The sequence below is a fragment of the Coregonus clupeaformis genome, unplaced genomic scaffold, assembly GCF_020615455.1.
Source record: "Coregonus clupeaformis isolate EN_2021a unplaced genomic scaffold, ASM2061545v1 scaf2825, whole genome shotgun sequence".
NCBI classification, from domain to species: domain Eukaryota; kingdom Metazoa; phylum Chordata; class Actinopteri; order Salmoniformes; family Salmonidae; genus Coregonus; species Coregonus clupeaformis.
The window spans coordinates 46,728-63,445 of NW_025536279.1; the positions used below are offsets into that span (position 1 = coordinate 46,728).

Sequence of the window (16,718 nt, forward strand, 5' to 3'; positions counted from 1 at the left end):
TGATTTGATTTGATTTGAAATGTATTTTGACTGTTCGAATTACGTTGGTAACCAGTTTATAATAGCAATAAGGCACCTCTGGGGTTTGTGGTATAGGCCAATATACCACGGCTAAGGGCTGTATCGAGGCACTCCGCGTTGCATCGTGCTTAAGAACAGCCCCTAGACGTGGTATATTGGCCATATACCACACCCCTCGGGCCTTATTGCTTAAATATAGATGTACTGTACAGCACTAAGACAGCCATGACATTATTTGGAGAGACCACAAAGACTTATAGAGAAGCTTATATAATTGATAGACTAAATCCAATAGACTGAGTCAAATACCTTTATACCTGGTTACAATGAAATGTTATGAAATGACCTGTGACTAGGGTTGCAAAATTACAGTTACTTTCCCAAAATTCCCAGAAATCCCTGTTGGAAGATTCCAGAAATCAGAACGGAATAAGCAGAAAACTGGAAAAAAAGAAGGAAAAAAAGAAACCCTACTGGTGACCTTTGACCTAGCTGGATGTCCTTTACTTGGGTGTCAAACCTGGGGGAAGGCCAAAGTGCAGGATCCAGTTGAGTCTGGCACCAAGTAGGACCACAACATCAGACTGGAGCAGAGCTCTGCAGTCCCCACCAAGACCATAGAACCAGGAGGATAGGAAGAGGAGGAGGAGGAGGAGGAAGAGAGGAGGAGGATAGGAAGAGAGGAGGAGGAGGATAGGAAGAGAGGAGGAGGAGAGCAGGGACAAAACAAAATGTAATGAAAAGAGGCTAGTTATAGGAGTAGTGTAGTTGTTTGATTGACACCAGTTTACATTGACATGACCTGGCCAAGAGAGACTAGTTATAGATAGGGATTTCAGGAGTTCTCGTGGTCCGTTCAAATGGTCAGGGAAATTCTTGGTCCTACTTATACAGTCAATGGTCTGTACATGAATATGATGCCAGCTGAGAGAAGGAGAGGCTGACCTGGAGCGGGCAGCAGCAACACAGTTGGGGTGATCGTCAGGCAGCACCCCCTTTACCCATGGGGGGTGGGCAGGAAGGGCAGGTCACACCCCTCCCACAGCTCCTTCAGAGCAACCCTCTGCTCTTCCATGGGCTGCACCTGCAGAGGGACACAGACAGAGGGCACTGCCACATGGATTTCAACAGACTGGCCTTCACAACTGGGATGCATTCAGCTGAGCAAAAAGCGTTGTGCAACGTTCAGATAGAAATATAGCACGAGAACGAACGTGCATCTCGGACAGGTAGAATGAGAAATCATGTCAACAACATTTGTCGACTGAACGTGGCCCAGTTTTCAACTGAACCGTGGTACAGTGCTATATGTGTTACAGTGCGTCTCACCTGGCTATTGATCTCTCTTGGACAGACCGACGTAACATAACTGGAAGTAGCGTCTGTCAACAGACTGGGATGTGACAACTTTGTTCCGCGCTGATTTTTCACCACTAATCATTTGGACAAATCACGATTTCGCAGGTGCTCGCATCTTTTCAATTTCAGAACGGGAGGGGGACATTTGGCCCATAAACTTGCCGGAAACTTGCAGAGAGTTTCCGTTTAGGGGTGGAGAGTTCGCAAGTGGCATTAGTATCTTTCTCTTAACATCTCCCCAGACCTTATCCAAGTATCTGACGCAATTATGCAACATTTTAGTTCTGTTTCCCCCAGATGATCTGGCTATTAAAAAAGCAATGCCTACCTTTGCCAATGATGAGGAAAGTCCGTTTGGCTCCTTTCAGGACCGCCAGTGCTTCTGTGATTGCCATATGGTCAGCCATACTCACAGGAGGAGGTGGACTACAGGGCACCTCTCTGACAAAGGAAATAATAAATAATAGGTCAAACATTAAACATGTTACCTAGCAACTTTATTGCATATGTAAATAAACCATGAAGGTCTATCGAGGCTTATTGCTATTCTCTGATGAGAATATTTTGATATAGTGCTATATTTTCTAAGTAATTTAATTTCTGGTTCACTTCAGACGTTAAAAGGTATAACAAGATAAAATAAAAATGACTACGGTGATGTGAATTCAGAGGTATACATATTCAACAGTAACACATTAGTATGCATTGACCATGTCCCCAGATATGTCTACGTATACAGCACCTGGACATCCATACATGCTAGTGCGTGCTGCCTTAGACAGACCAAACACCCTTCCATTCAGATCAATTAAGGCTGTGCTGTGCTCTTATGAAGCAGTTAAGGTACCTTGCTAAGCTGGAAAATTAGAGGTCAGAAAACAGACAATTGCAGGTGATACCAAATGATATGAAGAGGACTACACAGAGGGAGTCAGAGTAGACTGTATACCCTTCTCTACCACTGAGGAGATCATATCCAGACTGCTAGACCTAGCAGAGAACTTACTGTACAATCTGCATGCCTCCACCTGACAGAGAAAGAGGACCACAAATAACAAATTATTTCCTCTTTCAGCAATTAAACTGCTAGGGCCAGTTTCCCAGACAGAGATTCTCTATTGAGTTTGCTTTTTAGGCCATGACTAGGCTTAATCTGTGTCCTGGGAAACAACCCCTAATGTTAAAAAGTCATAAATATCATGGTTGAATCGGTACCTGTGGAAACTCTTGAAACGCCCCAGTGGTCTCTTGGTTTTGATCGGAGGAGCCTCCAATAACAATCACAGGCCTACAGAGAGAGAGGTATCACACAATGACATCAACTGACAATCTGAGATAGTTTGGAGTCCTCAGATCATTTTTTGCAGTGTGCGGATAGCATCCCTTCTTTTGAAAGGACCACTGAACATGAGTAGTAGGGTCTTCTGTTTGTGGAGTTCTAGCATACCAGCAGTTCATGTTAGCGTTGGCCATTCCACTAAGTGCATGGATGAGTCCCGGTCCAGACACAACCAGACACGCACCTGGACTGGAGAGGAACAGACAGACAGAGGGACAGACAGGAAGACAGGCAGACAGACACACAAAGGGTCAGACAGACAGGCAGACATAATTAGCAATGCAAAAAGCTATGAAACTGACCCTCACACACTACACGCTCCTGTAGTCTATGTAAGGGTAGTTAATATCACATGATTTGGGGAGAGCTGGTTTAGTAATAAAAAGGTGACTTATGGCTTGTTCATTGCGCATTCCCACATACTTGATTCCTGAGGCTTGAGCTGCCTTAGCTACTTCAATGACTGGAACACCAACTATTCCAAACATATATTCTACATTCTGTAGAGAGTTACATGTAGATACAGTATATTTACCTTTTTTTAAACATTTTTAGTCATTTAGCAGACGCTCTTATCCAGAGCGATTTACAGTTAGTGAGTGCATACATTTTCATACTGAATTGTATATGAATTGTTACAATGTAGTTTAGATTTTCTTTGCATTGACACACACATTGGCATGCATCAACAAGGGTGTTAACATATACTATTCCACATAAACATCTAAATGTTTTTCTACAACAATATTAATAGTTAGCTATACCAGTGCAATGACCTATGGCACACTTTCACAACTCGTAGTGTTACATTCTCACTGCCAAGGACATGATCAGCGACTAATATATTATTAGCAACATGGTTACACAGTATAACACTGTTTTATTTGCACACACTTCACCTGAGCTTTTAGTGCCTCTGCAATGAGCTGAGCCCCAGTCACATCTTCCATTATTATTGTCGAGAAATCTGTTCAAAGTGCAAACGCGGTTAGCAATGATTTCTTGGACTTGTTGTTCAGTAGCTTATTAATCGTGTTTAGATCTCTTGCAAATCATTAGTTTTGTCTGCTTTCCAGCATGCATTACATGAGTAGCTTTTTCTTCTTCAGTGGGGTTTATAGACAGTTGGCATCCAACGTTATGGTGCATTACTGCCCCCTATTGTACAGAAGTGTGGACATGAGCCGTGCAATAGCAGTCATGAATATTTAATAAACTAGTAGCATTTTTCTTTTTTTATTGCAAGAAATACATAATAAGCCCTCATTATGTGTTTATAACTGCACTTAACTTAACACTTAACTCAATTAAGTCATTATGAGTGTATGACAGTATGAAAAAAATTAAAAATTATGCACTCACTAACTGTAAGTCGCTCTGGATAAGAGCTTCTGCTAAATGACTAAAATGTAAAATGTAAATGACTTGAGTGTATGCATTATAGATATAGGCTTCATAGAAAGTGTTACAAATGTTCTCCTGTCATCTTATAGGAGATCCATTCATGGATTTAGTTATGACTTGAGAATGTGACTGGTCTACGGAGTTCTCCTTTATGTCTGTCTTTGTATGTGACAACAAGTTTTCTGTATTATGTGTATTTCCACAATCAATAATCATAAACGGTACTTCACTATGAATACTTTTGACTATGTGATTTGAAGTACTTTACCGTTATCTTGCACATACATGAAGACTACTATAGACAGAAATCAATGCAGTAATGTTTTATTAAATAAAGGCTCTGATTAAAATATCATATTAATAAAATCAGGCATTTGGCTAATTCTTCTTCCCAGAAGCTCCCTCTGAATGGTTTGGAGATGGCTCTGAGAGAGGCGTGTAACACCCTGACTATGAGTGGGTGTTTACGGGACTGGGACTCCTGGGGAGCAGGGGCCGGTGTGGTTGTCAGGTCCTCCTTGGGAGGAAGTGGATGGAACCTCTGGAACCTCACACTCAGCATCTGTCATAAGAACATTTCATAATCAGAAAATGAATGTGTGTGTTTGTGTCTGTCCGTCTGCCTGCCTGCCTGTCTGCCTGCCTGCCTGTCCGTATGCCTGTCTGTCTGTCTGTCTGTCTGTCTGCCTGTCCGTCCGCCTGCCTGCCTGTCTGTCTGCCTGCCTGTCCGTCTGCCTGTCTGTCCGTCGGTCTGCCTGTATCTGTTGTCACTGTTTTAACAAGCTTGTCATAGGGTGATACATCAATATGACATTATCGATGCTTATCACTGACCCTGTGAAATATGAGTCTCTCTGAGACGTTTGGTAGGCAGTGCATCCTGTTTGGGGTGGCTCTTCGGTTCCCCTTTTGTCTTGAACAGCTGTTGACAAAACACATCAGGACAACTGAGCCTGTGTAAAATACAGAGTGTGCATCCCAAAATGCACCCTATTCGCCTACGTAAGGCACTACTTTTGAAAAGGGCCCATAGAGCGCTGGTAAAAAGTAGTGCACTATATAGGGAATAGGGTGCCATTTGGGACATAGCCATTGATTCTCTCCCATGTGTATTAGGATTGCATTACAGCGTCCTCACTCAACCTCCTAAAGACAATGACAAACAGTTTTGTTCTAATGCTGAGAGACAATAGGGGTGTAGTGAATCTGTAGGGTAAAATTCAGCCCTGCCTTACAGATGTAATCTCAAAACACAGAGCACCCTACCTTAATCATGATCTTTGGAAACTTATGCATTTTCGGGAGGAAACGCCACTTCCGTTCTTCTTAGTCTCTTCCCCCTCTGGCAGAGGGAAGCAGGCCATGCGTCAGCCTTTACATCAGCCGGGCTAAGGCCCTGGCAGGGAATTCCTCAGTAGCATTAAGGTCAGCTACAACACCATGAGTGATGTCACTTGTGGCATTGCTGGTGTCTGAGTGAGAAGAGCACGCTAGTGTGACCGACCTATGTACAATAACTGGGAGAAGAGGACGAGCCATTGAAGTCAGTCACTGCATCCCAAATGGCATTCTCTTCACTTTATAGTGCACTACTTTTGACCAGGACCCATAGGGTCTGGTCAAAAGTAGTGCACTAAATATGGAAGAAGGTGCCATTTTGGACACAACCAGTGAATTTTACATCATAAAACGCAATGTATTGAGCATCATGTTACAATTAAGTCCTATGCAGATGAAAAGAGGTACTTTCACTTACCATCCTCCATTGTAGATTTGGACACATAAGTCAGGCAACTGGTCAAGGCTCTCCAGTACAGAGTCTAACATGTTAGTGGCTATCAGACACTCCTCACTTGCAATCTGCCCAACAGATGAACTCTCAGAGTTGGCCACTCTACACTTGATCACATTTAGGATCAAGCTGGGACGTCTTCTTTGCAGTTTTGCTAAAGCCTTCTTGGCTGACTGCCACTGTTACGTCTTTTAGAGCCACAAGAGGTTTGCAACTTTCACTCAATCCACTGCCGTGGAGAGGAGAGGCTCTCTTCAAACTGTTGTTGCTCAGAACTGACATACTCCTGGTGGGCAGAGGACAACCTCACTGCATGTGTCAATTACATGGTGGTCTGTTGAAGAGCCACTCGAAGACAGAAGGGTTTTTTAGACCTTTTAGCCAAACAGACTTTTGACAAAGGCTTCTCACTTCTCACAGACGGAGGGCGGCTCCTGTCCTCAACAAGAGCAGTGTCAGCGGACTTAGAACGTCTGAGTGTCTCCACAGGGGTGGAGTCCAGCACATATTTGGCTGTGGTGACTGACACTGGTGGAAAAGAGAAAAGATGTTCAGTCTATCCTTTACTCTTGGTACATGGTTTGAGCAGCATCCAATAAGTTGTCAAAGACAACTCTGGGTTTGAGCTGGAACTCCAGCTTTTTCTCTCCTAGTGGGAAGGAGTCTGCGTCGGTCCACAGTGTACTGGGATACACTTTCAAGGTCTTGCATGATAATATTTACTATATCTTCGGCTGTAGAAACCGCATGGTGTGAGAAGGTGGTGCTAGGCATGCTCTGTAGCAAAGAATGGCTGGCTTTGCTAGCAGCTCTGAGAATGGTCTCACTCACAATGTGTTTGGCCTTAGCTCGAACTCAGCACTGTGAAAGCTCTGGATGGAAATGTTAGAGGTTCTGCTGGCTGCACTAAGAGATCGCGTGAGTGTGGCAATCTCGGCTGACGTCACATCACTCGAAATGGTGAGGTCCTCCAATTTCGGAATTATCGAGTCCAACTTCTGGTTGAAGTCGAAGGATGAATTTGACGTGCTCTCCCCAACGGAAGCGGAGCAGTCTTCCTTTGAAGTGTCCACCCTCAGCACCGAGATCACCTGTTTGATTACCCCTTTAGTGCAGGTGTCGAGGGTGAGCTGGTAGGCTGAGGCTGAGGACTTAGAAGGGGTCTTACTGTCTGTCTTCTGTACAGGAGACACTGCCAAAGTGGCCTCAGTTACAGGAGATTCCTGCACAGTGGCCTCAGTTACAAGTAGTCCAGTTGCAGAAAGCTCGATTTGCACAGGAGTATTTTTTTCCCTCAGTGAGATGGTGGGAGGTGAACAGCTTCCTTAGTTTGTCCAGGGTTTTGGTATAAATCTTCTGGGAACCTGAACTCACTTCCACCCAGAACATTTTGCGACCTGATTTCGTACGCTTGGAGGCCTTATTGACCTCATATACCTCAAGCAGGTCGGAAATAATTCCACCAAAGAGATCAGAGGATGCCTCCTCAATATTCTCTGAGGAAACATGGACAGATAGGATTTCCGACAGTTTCCCACAAGTGTCGGTTTTATCCAGCGCAGCAGTATATGTCACAGCTGCATCCTGAATGACCTGAGTGATGCATTGCTCAGCTTTGACAATATACTCCTCCACTGGTTGACCATGGAGGATGTCAACTTTATCAGCAGGGAGCTCCTTCTGAATACTCACATTCTCCTCTGATGGGCATGGGTTGTTGAAGATAATGCTCTCAGTGACCATCTTAGAGGAGGCGAGATGAGTCGAGAAGCAGAGATCTGTATATTGTCGAGGTGGACATCTCTGGGTGCTTTATCACAGCAGCCACCTCCAAAATGGCCGAGCGGGCCCGGAGGATGTCAGAGATATCCATGTCCTCAATGGGTCTCTACCAGAGACGATAGTAGGTCTCTGGCTGCCAGGTTGGTAGGTCTCAGGTTCTCGAGCTCTGTTTTGATTGCTTGACAGGCAGTTACCAGAGCAACAACAGAGCGAGAACACAACTGCTTCAAGGTGGAGTCAGAAAAGATGATGACAGATCTGTCATGGACATGGTGGAGAGTTGACTCTCAGAGACAAACGGGCTGAGTTTGACAGACACCTGTCTGACCAAGTCCCCAGCAAGAGCTCTCATATCTATTGCTCCACTAGCTGAGTTGTGGGAGCAGGCACTCTGTGGCCTTGACGGGTTCCTGTTATCCAAAAATCCTGTTATCCAAAAACCTCAAGTACAAGATCCACAACATCGGATGACACTTCTATCATTCTGTTGTCGGACAGAAATGTACTTGGATGAATGGTGCCTGCATTCACAGTCCAGTCGCAAATGGAGTTGTTGGACTGACTCTGGACTAGTGGAACTAGACATGTTTCACTTGGACCTTGGCCAAAGAGCTCTGCCATTTTGAGCAGAACTGATCTTAAGACCTTCGACTTGGAAATGTTCAGCAGTGGTTGTTGTTGGACAGTCTGGTGGATGGTCTGCTAGCCGATCTGTGAACCACTAGGCTTTGTATTTCTGCCGAAATGGCAGTTAGAAAATAGGTCAAGGGGGCTGGTCGCTCTCCCCTCATTTCCTCCGTTGGTTTTAGCCTTTGATGATGCTATCTATGATGATGACTATGACCTGTCCAGCCAGAGGACCCAAGATGGCCTCAAGCTCCCTCTCTAACTCAAGGGGAGACTTGTGGCCGAGCGCAATAACTCTATGGCATGGGAATACATCTTAGAAGTCGCCATGCTTAGCATCTCTTGGGCAAACTGTTGACTTGCTGAGATACTTCCAGTCAGCAGAACTAGAGTTCCCTGACTGACACTTCGCATTAGCTCAGCCAATCTGGAGTTGAGAAGGTTTATAACCAACTCGACAAAACCCATCATAAACTTGCCGTCCGTTAACATTTTGCTAGGTCTGTATTTCTCCTGTCTACTCCGTTTGGGCAGCGGTACGATGTCACCCTGCGACTGGCCGCTCTGGACCATGTCGAAGACAGAGTCCTCAGAGATGCCAAACACAGATCTCAGTGGTGCTGAGTGTGGTCTGTGTCTCATCTCTCTATCGCCACCCTCAGGTGAGGAGACATATCGCTCTTCGTTCTCACTCAGCAAAGAGGTCATGGACCTGCAGAATGCACAACAGAAATGAATAGTATAATGTAACAAAATAAAAAATATGATCCAAGAATTTGGGACACACACTCAACCTTGTTATTGTTATTCAAAGGAAGCATTGTGAACTCTCAAACCACACTCAGACCAAACACAGTAAACGTTTTAGAGTGGTTGTGTAGTATCTAAGTAGTATTTCTCACTAAGTGGATCTGGAATGGATATTTGTACCTATAACAGGAAATACTGCAAAAAGAGCAGGGGATATAGCTAGGTATCTGTGAGAGGAGGGGATAGGGCTAGATACTTGTGAGAGGAGGGGATAGGGCTAGGTACCCGTGAGAGGAGGGGATAGGGCTAGGTACCTGTGAGAGGAGGGGATAGGGCTAGATACCTGTGAGAGGCGTGGATAGGGTAGGTACCTGTGAGAGGAGGGGATAGGGCTAGGTACCTGTGAAAGGAGGGGATAGGGCTAGGTACCTTTGAGAGGCGTGGATAGGGGTAGGTACCTGTGAGAGGAGAGGATAGGGCTAGGTACCTTTGAGAGGAGGGGATAGGGCTAGGTACCTGTGAGAGGCATGGATAGGGATAGGTACCTGTTAGAGGCATGGATAGGGCTAGGTACCTGTGAGAGGAGGGGAAGTAGGTACCTGTGAGAGGCGTGGATAGGGGTAGTTACCTGTGAGAGGAGGGGATATGGCTAGGTACCTGTGAGAGGAGGGGATAGGGCTAGGTACCTGTGAGAGGAGGGGATAGGGCTAGGTACCTGTGAGAGAGGCGTGGATAGGGGTAGGTACCTGTGAGAGGGAGGATATGGCTAGGTACCTGTGAGAGGAGGGATAGGGCTAGGTGCCTGTGAGAGGCGTGGATAGGGCTAGGTACCTGTGAGAGGAGGTGATAGGGCTAGGTACCTGTTAGAGGCATGGATAGGGCTAGGTACCTGTGAGAGGCGTGGATAGGGCTAGGTACCTGTGAGAGGAGGGGATGGGGCTAGGTACCTGTGAGAGGGGGATAGGGCTAGGTACCTGTGAGAGGAGGGGGATAGGGCTAGGTACCTGTGAAAGGAGGGGATAGGGCTAGGTACCTGTGAGAGGAGGGGATAGGGCTAGGTACCTGTGAGAGGCATGGATAGGCTAGGTACCTGTGAGAGGAGGGGGATAGGGCTAGGTACCTGTGAGAGGAGGGGATAGGGCTAGGTACCTGTGAGGAGGAGGGGATAGGGCTAGGTACCTGTGAAAGGAGGGGATAGGGCTAGGTACCTTTGAGAGGCGTGGATAGGGTAGGTACCTGTGAGAGGAGAGGATAGGGCTAGGTACCTTTGAGAGGAGGGGATAGGGCTAGGTACCTGTGAGAGGCATGGATAGGGATAGGTACCTGTTAGAGGCATGGATAGGGCTAGGTACCTGTGAGAGGAGGGGATAGGGCTAGGTACCTGTGAGAGGCGTGGATAGGGGTAGTTACCTGTGAGAGGAGGGGATAGGGCTAGGTACCTGTGAGAGGAGGGGATAGGGCTAGGTACCTGTGAGAGGAGGGATAGGGCTAGAGTACCTGTGAGAGGCATGGATAGGGCTAGGTACCTGTGAGAGGAGGGGATAGGGCTAGGTACCTGTAGAGAGGAGGATAGGGCTAGGTACCTGTGAGAGGAGGGGAAAGGCGTGGGAGTGCGTGGTGCTGCAGGCGGTTCTGGCGCTGGTGCACCTGCTGGGTCCTCCACTACAGCTGAATCTGACGCTGCGGCCAAGAGAGGTCACCTCTCCTGCCTCATTACTTCCTGATCCAGAAGAGCTTGGCGAATCAGAGAGCTCTATCTGCATGGTGAGGTCAAGGGCGGGAACAACCACAGTGGATGTAGACTCCATCACCCATGCTACAATATCCATGCACTTGGCACTAAACTCATGTCTGCTCATCTGCAATGTTAAAAGACCATCCAGAGTTAGTTTGTTAAAGGGGGCTGCACTGATATAAAACGTAGAACCATTTACTCAAGCTAGTCAATTAAAGCAGTGGTTCAGGATTAAAGGTCCTGCAGGATTTCCACAAATGAATGTTTGGTCCATTTTACCAACATTAATTACTTTAGAGGTGACTATAACTCACCCCGGCACGCATATTCTCACTCAGCAGATTCCAATGGCTGAAAAGTAAATAAATGCAAGTACACAATGAACTACATGACATTACCTCTATTATCTTAGACTACGTTATGGATGGACATGACCTCTATTATCTTAGACTACGTTATGGATGGACATTACCTCTATTATTTTAGATTACGTTATGGATGGACATTACCTCTATTATTTTAGATTACGTTATGGATGGACATTACCTCTATTATTTTAGATTACGTTATGGATGGACATTACCTCTATTATCTTAGATTACGTTATGGATGGACATTACCTCTATTATCTTAGACTACGTTAAGGATGGACCTCTATGGAACTAGGCCACCCAGACATCCCTGATTGGTTATTTGGTCCGTTGAGTCCTTTGTATTGGCCCGAGACTATGGGAGACTCTCAATCTCCTCACCTCCCCTCAAAACCCATTGGATGAGAAGGTCAGAGGGGCGGGACCTCTGGCTTTCTCATCCAATGGGTTTTGAGAAGAGAGGACACGAGGAGTATGCAATTGAGATAGGGAACATATCTAGGGGATGCATGGGGGAAGCCAAAGAGCAACTTACTGCGTCCTTCATGTCCTGCACAAAGGTGTGTAGGTCTGGGTAGCTTCTCTTTCCCCTAATGAGGGTGAGGCTGGTCTGGGAAGTTTCATCCTTATGGGTCACGGTAGTGAATGTCACCACTGCAGCCTGATGGCGACAACAGAAAGCAGAGTTAGGCTGGAATTCAATTTTGCGTCATTAAAACACAAAATATCTCAATGAAATGTCATCCATGTAATAGAAAAATACATCATACCTCCTGTGACTGAGATGGGATGGCAACAGCCTCGTCCAACTCACTCTCTCCTTCAACCTCCTGTGACTGAGATGGGATGGCAACAGCCTCGTCCAACTCACTCTGTCCTTCAACCTCCTGCGACTGAGATGGGATGGCAACAGCCTCGTCCAACTCACTCTCTCCTTCAACCTCCTGTGACTGAGATGGGATGGCAACAGCCTCGTCCAAATCACTCTCTCCTTCAACCTCCTGCGACTGAGATGGGATGGCAACAGCCTCGTCCAACTCACTCTGTCCTTCAACCTCCTGCGACTGAGATGGGATGGCAACAGCCTCGTCCAACTCACCCTCTCCTTCAACCTCCTGCGACTGAGATGGGATGGCAACAGCCTCGTCCAACTCACTCTCTCCTTCAACCTCCTGCGACTGAGATGGGATGGCAACAGCCTCGTCCAAATCACTCTCTCCTTCAACCTCCTGCGACTGAGATGGGATGGCAACAGCCTCGGTCCAACTCACTCTCTACTTCAACCTCCTGCGACCGAGATGGGATGGCAACAGCCTCGTCCAACTCACTCTCTCCTTCAACCTGCTGCGACCGAGATGGGATGGCAACAGCCTCGTCCAACTCACTCTCTCCTTCAACCTCCTGCGACCGAGATGGGATGGCAACAGCCTCGTCCAACTCACTCTCTCCTTCAACCTCCTGCGACTGAGATGGGATGGCAACAGCCTCGTCCAACTCACTCTCTCCTTCAACCTCCCGCGACTGAGATGGGATGGCAACAGCCTCATCCAACCTACCCCCCCTTCAACCTCCTGCGCGACTGAGATGGGATGGCAACAGCCTCGTCCAACTCACTCTCTCCTTCAACCTCCTGCGACTGAGATGGGATGGCAACAGCCTCTCAACTCCATCTCTCCTTCAACCTCCTGCGACTGAGATGGGATGGCAACAGCCTCGTCCAACTCACTATCTCCTTCATCGTCCTGCGACTCAGATGGATGGCAACAGCCTCGTCTCAACTCACTCTCTCCTTCAACCTCCTGCGACTGAGATGGGATGGCAGCCTCGCCAACTCACTCTCTTCTTCAACCTCCTGTGACTGAGTTGGGGTATCAATCAATCAATCAATTTTATTTTATATAGCCCTTCTTACATCAGCTAATATCTCGAAGTGCTGTACAGAAACCCAGCCTAAAACCCCAAACAGCTAGTAATGCAGGTGTAGAAGCACGGTGGCTAGGAAAAACTCCCTAGAAAGGCAAAACCTAGGGAAGAAACCTAGAGAGGAACCAGGCTATGAGGGGTGGCCAGTCCTCTTCTGGCTGTGCCGGGTGGAGATTATAACAGAACCATGCCAAGATGTTCAAAAATGTTCATAAGTGACAAGCATGGTCAAATAATAATCAGGAATAAATCTCAGTTGGCTTTTCATAGCCGATCATATCAGAGTTTAAAACAGCAGGTCTGGGACAGGTAGGGGTTCCATAACCGCAGGCAGAACAGTTTAAACTGGAATAGCAGCAAGGCCAGGCGGACTGGGGACAGCAAGGAGTCACCACGGCCGGTAGTCCCGACGTATGGTCCTAGGGCTCAGGTCTCTCAGTTGGCTTTTCATAGCCGATCATTTAGAGTTGAAAACAGCAGGTCTGGGACAGGTAGGGGTTTCGTAGCCGCAGGGCAGAACAGTTGAAACTGGAATAGCAGCAAGGCCAGGCGGACTGGGGACAGCAAGGTGTCATCATGCCCGGTAGTCCTGACGTATGGTCCTAGGGCTCAGGTTCTCGAGAGAAAGAGAGAACGAGAGAATTAGAGAGAGCATACTTAAATTCACACAGGACACTGGATAAGACAGGAGAAGTACTCCAGGTATAACCAACTAACCCCAGCCCCCCGACACATAAACTACTGCAGCATAAATACTGGAGGCTGAGACAGGAGCGGTCGGAGACACTGTGGCCCCATCCGAAGAAACCCCGGACAGGGCCAAACAGGAAGGATATAACCCCACCCACTCCGCCAAAGCACAGCCCCCGCACCACTAGAGGGATATCCCCAACCACCAACTTACAATCCTGAGACAAGGCCAGTATAGCCCACAGAGGTCTCCACCACAGCACAAACCAAGGGGGGGCGCCAACCCAGACAGGAAGATCACGTCAGTAACTCAACCCACTCAAGTGACGCACCCCTCCCAGGGACGGCATGAAAGAGCACCAGCAAGCCAGTGACTCAGCCCCTGCAACAGGGTTAGAGGCAGAGAACCCCAGTGGAGAGGGGAACCGGCCTGGCAGAGACAGCAAGGGCTGTTCGTTGCTCCAGCCTTTCCGTTCACCTTCACACTCCTGGGCCAGACTACACTCCAATCATATGACCTACTGAAGAGATAAGTCTTCAGTAAAGACTTAAAGGTTGAGACCGAGTCTGCGTCTCTCACATGGGTAGGCAGACTGTTCCATAAAAATGGAGATCTATAGGAGAAAGCCCTGCCTCCCGCTGTTTGCTTAGGAAATTCTAGGGACAATTAGGAGGCCTGCGTCTTGTGACCGTAGCGTACGTATTGGTATGTGCGGCAGGACCAACTCGGAAAGATAGGTAGGAGCAAGCCCATGTAACGCTTTATAGGTTAACAGTAAAACCTTGAAATCAGCCCTTGCCTTAACAGGAAGCCAGTGTAGGGGAAGCTAGCACTGGAGTAATATGATCAAATTTCTTGGTTCTAGTCAGGATTCTAAGCCGTATTTAGCACTAACTGAAGTTTATTTAGTGCTTTATCAGATAACCGGAAAATAAAATTGCAGTAGTCTAACCTTTTCCGCCAAAGTTCATGGTTATCCTGCTGTGGCTCTGTCTCTATTAGGGAATGCTTGCTTTTTTTTTTTTTTGCAAATTTTTTCGTTTTTAGGGGTGCAACTGCATCTAGGGTATTGCGCAAGGTTAAATTGAGTTCCTCAGTTAAGTGGTTAACTGATTTTTGTCCTCTGACGTCCTTGGGTAGGCAGAAGGAGTCTGGAAGGGCATCAATGAATTTTTGTGTTGTCTGAGAATTTATAGCACGACTTTTGATGCTCCTTGGTTGGGGTCTGAGCAGATTATTTGTTGCGATTGCAAACGTAATAAAATGGTGGTCCGATAGTCCAGGATTTTGTGGAAAAACATTAAGATCTACAACATTTATTCCATGGGACAAAACTAGGTCCAGAGTATGACTGTGGCAGTGAGTAGGTCCAGAGACATGTTGGACAAAACCCACTGAGTCGATAATGGCTCCGAAAGACTTTTGGAGTGGGTCTGTGGACTTCTCCATGTGAATATTAAAATCACCAAAAATTAGAATATGATCTGCTATGACTACAAGGTCTGATAGGAATTCAGGAAACTCAGAGAGGAACGCGTATATGGCCCAGGAGGCCTGTAAACAGTAGCTATAAAAAGTGATTGAGTAGGCTGCATAGATTTCATGACTAGAAGCTCAAAAGATGAAAACGCCATTTTTTTTTGTAAATTGAAATTTGCTATCGTAAATGTTAGCAACACCTCCGCCTTTGCGGGATGCACGGGGAATATGGTCACTAGTGTAACCAGGAGGTGAGGCCTCATTTAACACAGCAAATTCATCAGGCTTAAGCCATGTTTCAGTCAGGCCAATCACATCAAGATTATGATCAGTGATTAATTCATTGACTATGACTGCCTTTGAAGTGAGGGATCTAACATTAAGTAACCCTATTTTGAGATGTGAGGTATCACAATCTCTTTCAATAATGGCAGGAATGGAGGAGGTCTTTATCCTAATAAGATTGCTAGGGTGAACACCGCCATGTTTAGTTTTGCCCAACCTAGGTCGAGGCACAGACACAGTCTCAATGGGTATGGCTGAGCTGACTACACTGACTGTGCTATTGGCAGACTCCACTAAGCTGGCAGGTTGGTCTAACAGCCTGCTGCCTGGCTGCACCCTACTTCACTGTGGGGCTAGAGGAGTTAGAGCCCTATCTATGTTGGTAGATAAGAGGAGAGCACCCTCCAGCTAGGATGGAGTCCGTCACTCCTCAGCAGGTCAGGCTTGGTCCTGTTTGTGGGGTGAGTCCCAGAAAGAGGGCCAATTATCCACAAATGTTATCTTTTGGGAGGGGCAGAAAACAGTTTTCAACCAGCGATTAAGTGCTGAGACTCTGCTGTAGAGCTCGTCACTTCCCCTAACTGGGAGGGGGCCAGAGACAATTACTCGATGCCGACACATCTTTCTAGCTGATTTACACGCTGAAGCTATGTTGCACTTGGTGACTCTGACTGTTTCATCCTAACATCGTGCCGACGTGGATAACAATATCTCTATACTCTCTACACTCGCCAGTTTTTAGCTTTAGCCAGCACCATCTTTAGATTAGCCTTAACGTCGGTAGCCCTGCCCCCTGGTAAACAGTGTATGATCGCTGGATGATTCTTTTTAAGTCTAATACTGCGGGAATGGAGTCGCCAATGACTAGGGTTTTCAATTTGTCAGAGCTAATGGTGGGAGCCTTGAGTCTCAGACCCCGTAACGGGAGGAGTGAGAGACTAGAGAAGACTCAGACTCAGACTCCGACTCGCTACATAATCGAGGGGAAACCGGTTGAAGGTTTCTGTCGGCTGAATGAGCGACACCGGTTGAGCATTCCAACAGTATTTCCTCCAGAAGCCATGAGAAAGTTGTCCGGCTGCAGGGGACTGTGCGGGGGATTTGATACTAACGTTACTGTCTGTACTTACTGGTGGCACAGACGCTGTTTCTTCCTTTCC

At 46.8% G+C, this 16,718-nt stretch overlaps 1 long non-coding RNA gene across 3 annotated transcripts; it reads right to left on the reverse strand.

Moving 5' to 3' along the window:
• Nucleotides 1-1,052: 1,052 nt before the first annotated feature.
• Nucleotides 1,053-4,247, reverse strand: LOC123489188. 3 transcript variants are annotated; one of them, XR_006660473.1, is made up of 6 exons: nt 3,619-4,246; nt 2,828-2,908; nt 2,596-2,668; nt 2,387-2,408; nt 1,709-1,821; nt 1,053-1,105 (listed from the first exon to the last, which is right to left on the reverse strand). It is a non-coding gene; the product is annotated as an uncharacterized LOC123489188 (long non-coding RNA). The 3 variants fall into 3 exon arrangements; XR_006660475.1 differs by lacking the exon at nt 2,387-2,408 and having other exon boundaries at nt 3,619-4,247; XR_006660474.1 differs by lacking the exons at nt 1,053-1,105; nt 1,709-1,821 and adding an exon at nt 2,107-2,236 and having other exon boundaries at nt 3,619-4,240.
• Nucleotides 4,248-16,718: the final 12,471 nt, after the last annotated feature.